At 42.7% G+C, this 9,935-nt stretch overlaps 1 non-coding gene across 1 annotated transcript; it reads left to right on the top strand.

Moving 5' to 3' along the window:
• The first annotated feature begins 8,740 nt into the window (after positions 1–8,740).
• TRNAE-UUC (transfer RNA glutamic acid (anticodon UUC)) lies at positions 8,741–8,813 on the top strand. The gene has a single exon. It is a non-coding gene; the product is annotated as a tRNA-Glu (tRNA).
• Positions 8,814–9,935: the final 1,122 nt, after the last annotated feature.

The following is a 9,935-nucleotide window of genomic DNA, read 5'->3' as shown; positions in this document are numbered from 1 at the left end:
CTGAATTTCTTGTCATGCCTGTAATCAATTTCTATTGATTAAGGAGGCCAAGAGCCCTGGTCCACAACAAGCAAATCCCAGAGACCGAAAGGAGCTTGGCACGTTTGAGGAACAGCAAAAGGGCCACTCTCCTGTTAGGGCTGGACCAAGTGAACAAGATGGAGGAGAAGCTGAAAAAGTAAATAGGATCCTCGGGCAGTGGGACAGGCATCATTACTGCTGCTGCAACGGCAGAGAAGCAACCCCACGTTAACATTCCTGAGGGGAGAAATCTCTGGTTTTGTGGGTGACTGCCAGGCTCTGCCTTACACACTAACACAGTGAGTAACTTGGCTCCTTCATATTGCGGATTTTGATCTTAAGAAGCCCTCATCTCCCTTAACCCCTCCCTCCTCCTGTTCAATTTCATGCCTGAAATGGTATTGAAAAGGCAGGTTCAATACTCTGGCTTTGCAGCCACACAACTCAGGTTTTATTTTCACCTCTGCCACTTTTCAGCTGAGGCTAAACAACCTGAGCCTTGTTATTTACATCTGTAAAATGAGGGAGGGGACATGAACACCTTACAACATATGTAAGTATTTACCAGAGTAGCAGACACAATATTTAGCACATACAAATGCTATTCTTATCCAAGAAGCGTCATTTCATTTCTCTAATTTAAGACATTGATACAAGTTCAATAAAAAAATCTGATATAGTCACACTAAGTTATTGGTCATTTATACTTCAGTGTGAATAAGCCTGCAGTTCTTTCCCAAATCCCTTCAAAGTTGGATGAAAAAGAGGAATTATGAAGAAGAGAAATTCTAGATGTCAGAGGAACCAAAGAAAGGAGGAAAAAGTTAGATAAGGAGGGCCATAACTTCTCTCTATGAGGATTTATATATTTTCACATTATTTAAATTCTTTAAAAATTGTTAATAAAAGAATCAAGCCTTTATTTTCCCATACAAGTACATTTCAGAGTAACCAAATGTTGATGAGAGAAGTTTCTCTTTTCAATAAAAAGTATTCTAGTTAAGCCATAAGAAGAGATGATAGAACTAAAATAATACTATTCAGCAACCTCTTCCCAGGTGGCTCAGGAGTAAAGAATCTGCCTGCCAATGCAGGAGATGCAGGTTCGATCCCTGGGTTGGGAAGATCCCCTAGAGAAGGAAATGGCTACCCACTCCAGTATTCTGGCCTGGGAAATCCCATGGACAGAGAAGCCTGGCGGGCTACAGTCCATGACAATCCATGAGGTCAGAGAGTCAGATACAACTTAGCAACTAAACAACAACAAGCTAATGGGTTGTGATGATGGCCATGAAGGGCGCTCACATCACAAAGTATTTTGTGCCTCCTGATAGAAGTGTCCATGCCGCCACTTATGAAGCATTTCTGCCCTAAACTTGGCCTAAAACGTTTAGCTCTAACTATCAGTTTTAAGGAACTATCGAGAATAGAGGAATATGTTAAAAATCAAGGGGAAGCAAAATCCAGGCTATCAAAAACCCTTTTGGGAGAGGAATCCAGTTTCTTCAACACATAAATTGTGAGGAAAAATAAAGAACACGAGGGGAAACATGCATATTAAAAAATATATTTAAGAGGTACCTCAACATAAGGGCTTATCAAAAGATCCTGATTCAGAGACACCAACTGTAAAATTAAAAGCTGATGATAAAATCAGATAAATTTGACTGGATATTTGATAATGTTAAGAAATTATTGTTCATTTTTAGGTGTGATAATGGTAGTGAGGTTACTTTTTAAAGAGTCCTCATCTTTCAGATATATATAATGGTTTATATATCTATATTTATATATATATTTATAAACATTTTGTGTGAAATACATTTTAGAATATCTAAGATTTGCTTCAAATTAATCCAATAAGGGGGCTGTGTTTTTTTTTCTTAACTAATAACTAAAATAAGAAAAACTAAAATCGGAAATATCTGCTTCTGCTGCAACTTTATCATTTTCCTTAAGGTTCCTGTTCTCTACACACATTTTACTGGTAACCAAGAGCTCTGGGAGTTAGAGGCATTAAAGCTTTTGACGCGGGGCATGATGACAGTAATAATGACGACTAACATTTCTTAAATAATCTATACATTTGACTAAAACCAGTCCAGGAACATGCTAGGCCAAAAAACTGATGCAATCACCCTGGGAGAAGGGGAGGAGGACCCCCTGAGGACCAGAAAGAAGGTAAGGAAGGAGTCACTCACTGTGAGCTGCTCACATTTCTGTCTCCCCCAGATCACTGTGAGCTGCTGAAACCAGGGAACCACGTTTTATTCATCTACCCCTTCCTCGGTCCAGTTACCACACCTGGCAAGTGCAGCATCACTAATTGAGGAGGAAGGCAAAACACAGAGATACAGAGTAAGGGAGGGATTCTGATGTCTAAAACTGGGAGAGGGAAGCTAAGACCAGTCGGTTTAGACTTGCCACAGAACAGCAAAGGGACACGACTCCCCTCAATCTACTTGAAGAAAACCACAAACCAAAAATGTACGAAAGTCCATAACCAGAGGAGGTGGGCTGTGACTTGAAACGGGTTTCACCTCGCTTCTGCTCATCCCCAGGTGAGTCTGGGCAGTAAAGGACTGTGATGGAAACGAAACCTACACCCACAGGAGGCAGCAAAGAGCTAACATTCTAAGAGATGCGAAACCCAGATCAGAAAGGTGGGGCCTCAGCACTTCCTGCTGGGAACTTCCAGCCTTGGCTTCAGGGTTTACCTCTCACGGGACAACAAAAAGCGCCTAAGTAGCTTTTTGGAAGAATGTTGGGAAGCAGTAAATCAGTAGCAGTGTGGGAGGGATAGGCTCTGCTGTGATGAAGTGATAGCGGATACAGTAGAGTATTCCCAGTGGAAAGTTTTTCCTATAAACATCCTGAAAACTTACACTTAGCTAAACCTCATGCCAAAGTGTTCTGCAGGTTCCCTCTTGACACATGCTCAAAGCCACGTACCTGCATTTTAAAGATTAATTCCTAGCCCCACAACTGCTCAGAGAAATCACCTGAAAGCACTTTAAGTGTCACTTTATTACCGAAGGTCTCCTCCCTGGATTCCTTAATGCTGTCATCAGCAGGCCATCAGCAGCAACAAGAACAAAAAGTCTTCTTATGAGACACTGAGGCCCCTGGGAATAAACCAGTGTTGATCAAGTTAAATGCAGAGCCACTTAGGCACAGATCTTCCAGCTTGCTTTGAAACCCTGAGCCCTGTCCCAGGCAGGTCCAGAGCCCTCACCCCCAACCCTGACCCCGCTCTGATGCAAGAAGGGCCTGCTTTCATACAGACTAAGTGGGCTTGAGCAATACTTCTGACATCATCTGCAGAAATGGACTTTCCCTTCACTTCAGGTGCACACCCTCTGTTCCTCCCTCCTTCTCATTGTATGTAAATAGTGATGGGCAGGAATTTGAAGAAAGCTGCCCTCCTTGATTTTTCTCTTTCTGGTTGTCCCCAGCTGTCCTCACCTCAGAGCCCACATCTCAAGGTAAGGCACACCTGGGACCCTTTGCTGCAATGCGGGCACCTGCACACATCTCTGCTCCAGCAACAAAATACAAAGAAACTACGTGAGACTAAAAATAACTGTGAGCAAGTGGAGTTGGGGCAAGCTCTGGACCCAAAGATACAAAGAGACCCCTGCCACCCCACCCCACCACAAAAAAAAAAAAAAAAAGAACTGAAACTTTTGAAGAGCCTGGAGGGAAAAACAGTGTCAGGAGCAAAAGCCAAAAAACAATGGCAACAAGAAACAGAAAATGCTTCCAGAGAAGAGGGAAATCTCACAACTTTTTCTGATTAGGATTCAGAATACTATCTTTCTCTGTCTTCTCATCTAATTTTTCTAGATTTGGGAAATATGGAGTGTCATGAGCAGAGAGGATGATGCCAGACAGTGGAAGGTCTGGCCAGGAGCCTAGTAGACAAGGGAGGTTGTGTAATTCTTGCATTTTCTAGAAGGGAGAGTCTGCTGTTCCAGGGGATTTCCTCCTCCAGAGGATCTTCTCAACCCAGGAATAGAACCCATGTCTCTTGCATCTCCTGCTTTGGCAGGTGGATTCTTTATCACTCAGCCACCTGGGAAACCCACCCTATGAAATTACCCAATCCATAAAAACTAACAGCATCCCACCCCACGCCACCAAAAAAAAAAAAACAGCCCCATACCCTGAGTCCACTCTCACCTTCTGAGACTACATTCTGCCTGTGGGATGTGTATCTCTCTAAATAAATTTGCTTCCACTTTACTCTTGAATTCTTTCCTGCACAAAACCAAGGACCATCACATGGTGGCCTATCCCAGGAACTTGCCCAAGACCCAGGACATGACCATTCTCTTTCCCTCTCTTCTCCTGCAGCACTGCCAGATGTCAGGAATCTGAGAAGTGAACAGCTCTGAACCCCAGTGGCCCAGTGCAAGGGCCTAGAAACCAGACACCGCCTGACTTGGAATTCCCTACTCCAGCACTTGGATGAGCTCACACATTTCTAAGTCTTAATACTCTAATTTGCGAAATGAGACTCATACCCTGGAAAATCTTGAACAATAGCATAGGGTGGTACCGTGAGAATTCAAGGAGAGGAAGTGTGGAAAGCACCTAGAACTGTGGCTGGGCACTCTCAGAATTAAATCATTTTCTGTCTCCCTTTCCTTCCTGCCATCCTATTATTTCAGTCTCTCCTTTCCCAGTTATGCATTTGGCCTCACTCAACAAGGAAATCCTCAAACGCCACTGAAAGTTTTCAGCTGACATTGCAGGATATTTGGTTTCTGAACAGGGCAGATCAACATGATACTCAAATTTGACTTCTTTCTGGATTCATTTGTCTAGCTCTAGAATATGAGACACCCAATAACATATGCCAACTCTATATGATAATTCTTTTACCAAGAGAAAATTGCTTCTTTGTAAATGATCTTTGTTATGCTTAAAATTTTAAATACAAGCATAGAATGCTATAAAATACCTCCGTGCGCCCATATCTAGCTTTAATGTGTGTGTGTGCTCAGTTGCTCAGTTATGTCTGACTCTGTGCAATCCCTATGGACTGTAGCCCACCAGGCTCCTCTGTCCATGGGATTTCCCAGGCAAGAATACTGAGGTGGGTGGTCATTTCCTCCTCCAAGGAATCTTCCTGACCCAGGGATCGAATCCACATCTCCAGCATTTCCTGCATTGGCAGGAGGATTCTTTACCACTGAGCCACCTGGGAAGCCATTGGAACTTTAATGGTTTTCAACAATTGAGCATTTTTGTTTCACCAGCAATCCTTCCACTGTTGTTGCTGTTATTGTTTTTCTAGATGTCTTATTATACCACTATAAATGCTTCAAGGTATGTCACTAACAGATAAGGACATTTTCTGTCATAACCATAATACCATTATCAAACCCAATAAAATTAATAACAAATCCTAAGTATCATTTGATACCCAGTCTATATTCCCCTCTTGTTTCAAAGATACCTTCTTATGGTTGTTTCTTGGATTCAGGAATCCCCTGCATGTGGTTAATATTCCTTAAGTCTTTTTATATCTGTAACAGGTCTGTGCCAGCCATGGAGGAACACCACCCAGATCCCCTCAAGGAGCAGCTGCAGCTCATTTGCAAAGCTTGACGTTGATGCCAAAGCCCCTTCACCCAAGGTCACACCCTTCCCAAGCAGCCCACATTCGAGAGTAGGTAGAAAGCCCAGCTTCTTGGCCTGACACAGGACAGACAACTCCAGTGGCCAACATTTGCTCCAGAGAGTCCTAGGCATTGTCCAAGACTCTGCCATGCCTTATTGACTATACCAAACCCTTTGACTGTGTGGACCACAATAAACTGTGGAAAATTCTGAAAGAGATGGGAATACCAGACCACCTGACCTGCCTCTTGAGAAATTTGTATGCAGGTCAGGAAACAACAGTTAGAACTGGACATGGAACAACAGACTGGTTCCAAATAGGAAAAGGAGTACGTCAAGGCTGTATATTGTCACCCTGCTTATTTAACTTCTATGCAGAGTACATCACGAGAAACTCCGGGCTGGAAGAAGCACAAGCTGGAATCAAGATTGCCAGGAGAAATATCAATAACCTCAGATACGCAGATGACACCACCCTTATGGCAGAAAGTGAAGAGGAACTCAAAAGCCTCTTGATGAAAGTGAAAGTGGAGAGTGAAAAAGTTGGCTTAAAGCTCAACATTCAGAAAACGAAGATCATGGCATCTGGTCCCATCACTTCATGGGAAATAGATGAGGAAGCAGTGGAAACAGTGTCAGACTTTATATTTCTGGGCTCCAAAATCACTGCAGATGGTGACTGCAGCCATGAAATTAAAAGACACTTACTCCTTGGAAGGAAAGTTATGACCAAACTAGATAGCATATTCAAAAGCAGAGACATTACTTTGCCAACAAAGGTCCGTCTAGTCAAGGCTATGGTTTTTCCTGTGGTCATGTATGGATGTGAGAGTTGGACTGTGAAGAAAGCTGAGCGCCGAAGAATTGATGCTTTTGAACTGTGGTGTTGGAGAAGACTCTTGAGAGTCCCTTGGACTGCAAGGAGATCCAACCAGTCCATTCTGAAGGAGATCAGCCCTGGGATTTCTTTGGAGGGAATGATGCTGAAGCTGAAACTCCAGTACTTTGGCCACCTCATGCGAAGAGTTGACTCATTGGAAAAGACTCTGATGCTGGGAGGGATCGGGGGCAGGAGGAGAAGGGTACCGAAGAGGATGAGATGGCTGGATGGCATCACTGACTCGATGGACGTGAGTCTGAGTGAACTCCGGGAGTTGGTGATGGACAGGGAGGCCTGGAGTGCTGCAATTCATGGGGTCACAAAGAGTCGGACACGACTGAGCAACTGATCTGATCTGCCAGGCCTGTGTCACGTGGGTTCTTTCTTGCTGCCCCCTGCTTCCCAGCCCCTTTCTTTTACAGGTGTTGATCCTTTTTAATCACCTTGCACCCAGACTGTGTGGCAGTATCTGCTCCTAGAGAATGCAATGTGCATAGCCCTCCTCCCTTTCCATACCATCAACTAGTGGAAGAAACTAGGACTGACTTTATGTTTTAAAACACTGTTTACTAGACTTACTGTGGTGGTCATTTTGCAATATGTGCAAATATTGAGTCAGTATATTGTACACCTGAAACTAATATAATGTTATATGTCAATTATATAAATAAGAAAGTAACTCTTTTCAGCATCCACACATTTGTTTTTTTCCAGAATGGAAATGATAAGCCAAACGTTCTCATTTTCAGTAAAAGAAACTTCCAGTCAACTAAAATCAAAAGAAATCAAAGATGAATACAGTGTACATTAACCCTTCTATTCCATTTTCTTTAAAAAGCTAAACTATTTCATCTACATTTCTACTAAATTGCTGACACTCCCAAAATAAGTCACAAAGTAAAAAGGTCTAGATGTCTATTAAAACTATTTTAGTATAAATTATAATATGCTCATCAGTCTTTCTTTCCCCTAATAGAGCAAGGGCCTACTTGAGCAACCACAGGCTGTAGGGAAACTGCACGTATTATAATTCCTAGAGGAACAAAAAACCCTCCTAGAGCACTTGGTCATATCCATGAAAACTGGCTGACCCAAAGCAGTCTCAACTCCCTGTCCCCCTGGAAAAATGAGAAAGCCTCTTTGCCTCCAGAATCTCATATGACTCACCTGTGAATTAGACACAGCACTCTCAACTTCATAGTACTGTTATGAAGGCTGATGGGATAATGTACAAGAAAGCACCTTTTTACACTGTTACATGCCAGCAGCTACAAACCCTTGCTTACACACACACAACACACATACACATACGTTGCAAATCTCCTGATTCACCTTGTAGTTGGGAAGCAGCACACACACACACACACGTTGCACATCTCCTGATTCACTTTTTGTTGGGAAGCAGCAGCTGGGCCTGTGAATACTCCACCCTCCTCCTCCCACCTTCAGGGTCTCTGATCTTTGAGCCAGGTGTGTGTGTCGTGTTTAGGTCCTTGACAAACATACAAGGAACGCTCAGGTGAGAAGCCACAAGAACTCACATGGGTTCAGTTCTCACTTATGCTTGTGAGACTCAGCCCTCCCACACTCTCCCCATCTTGCCATCTATCTTCAATTTCTGACTGCCTGTCCCCTAGCCTGCAAGCTCCCAAATCAGACAGACCAAAGACAACAGCCTTATAGAGACCACACGACTAGTCCCCCTGACTGGACAGGGCCAAGTCTCTGTCTGCCTCTGCTAGTGGTTCTGCTCCTCTGGCCGGACCAGGTCTGATGGGGCCACGCTCTCACCTCCAGACTCATGCTTGCTCCCTACCTTCCTCAGCACGGCTTCACCCCCTTCCAGCACTTCCCAGGACTTCCCTGTACCTTCAAGCTTTTCCAGTTTTAAAACAACTTTGTCAAAAGCCATAAAGCTGAAAGGGTTTTTCACAGGTTTAAAAGAAAAATCTCTCCATGTAGATGGCCACCATTTCACAACATAATGTCAGCATGTACCAAATCCTTTTCAAAATGAGGATATCTGCCACTTCAGCCTGCTCCACTTTTAGAACTTATTTGAAAGATATACCTTGGATGTACAGAAAGGATTATCATGTCAGTTTAATTCATCATGATGAACTATTGAAGAAATAGTAAAAGAAATATTAAAATTCAATTTTAACCATATGGTGAATTATTATGCATCCATTAAAAGCAGTCATGGGGAATTCCCTGGTGGTCCAGTGGTTAGGACTCCACACTTTCACTGCCGAGGGCCCAGGTTCAATCCCTGACCAGGGAACTAAGATCCTGCAAGCCATGCAGTAAGGCAAAAAAAATATATATATATATATAGTCATAGAAAAATAAATTGCAAGAAGCAGGCTTTTCATAGAAGAGGAAAAATTCATGGCCTATAAGCTCATTTCATTAAGAATGACAAAAAAGCAAACCAAGATTTCAACAAGATGTGATTCTATACCTATGAGTTTAGCAAAATTCAGAAGTTTAACGAGATCAAGCTGTGGATCAATGGCTGGTAAAGGTGTAAAATAGCACAACCACTTTGGAAAACTGTTTGGCATCATCTTGACAAGTTGAACTCTCACATACCCTCCAACCCAGTAAATGCATTTCTGACTCTGCATCCCAAAGAAATGTTTTCACTTGGCACTTGAATACCAGAGGCATATATAAGATCAGAGCAGTGTCTGCAATAACAACAACAATGAAAAACTAGCAACAACCCAAGTGGCCACCAACAGGAAAATAAATCAATAACTTGTGCATATCCACACAATGCAACGTGATAATGGCAGAGAAATGAACCACTGCTATACATATTGTGGATAAATAATAAACATTATGTTGAGAAGGGAGAGGTAAGTGACAGAAGGCTATGTGCCATTCACACAGTGCACAAAACAAGCAAAGACAAACGATAGGGCTTTTAAACAGATACAGGCGCGTGTGCATGCTAAGTCGCCTCAGTTGTGTCTGACTCTTTGTGACCCCATGGACTGTAGCTCTGAGGCTTCTCTCTGCATGCAATTCTCCAGGCAAGGATACTGGAGTGTGTTGTCATGACCTTCTCCAGGGGTTCTTCCCGACCCAGGGATCCAACCCATGTCTTATGTCTCCTGCATTGGCAGATGGTTCTTTACCACTAGCGTCACCTGGGAAACCCAAACAGATACACATTAGAACTAAAGCCATATTCCATTTAAAATGGTGGGCCTGAGGATGAGAGGTAGGAGATTCAGGTAGGGGAAAGCAGATACAACTTTTTGGTAATATCCTATTCTTGAATTAGGTGGAGGATACACAGTATTCATTATATTTTTATGCTTGAGAACTAACATCAAACTTACATGTAATCTTTTGAATATATCATTTTTTCTTATTACAAGACATTCTGGAGTCA

The sequence above is a fragment of the Bos taurus genome, chromosome 14 (assembly GCF_002263795.3).
Source record: "Bos taurus isolate L1 Dominette 01449 registration number 42190680 breed Hereford chromosome 14, ARS-UCD2.0, whole genome shotgun sequence".
In the NCBI taxonomy this organism is placed as follows: Eukaryota; Metazoa; Chordata; class Mammalia; order Artiodactyla; family Bovidae; genus Bos; species Bos taurus.
The sequence above is the reverse complement of the archived record's forward strand: the minus strand, read 5'-3'. Positions and strand labels throughout refer to the sequence as shown.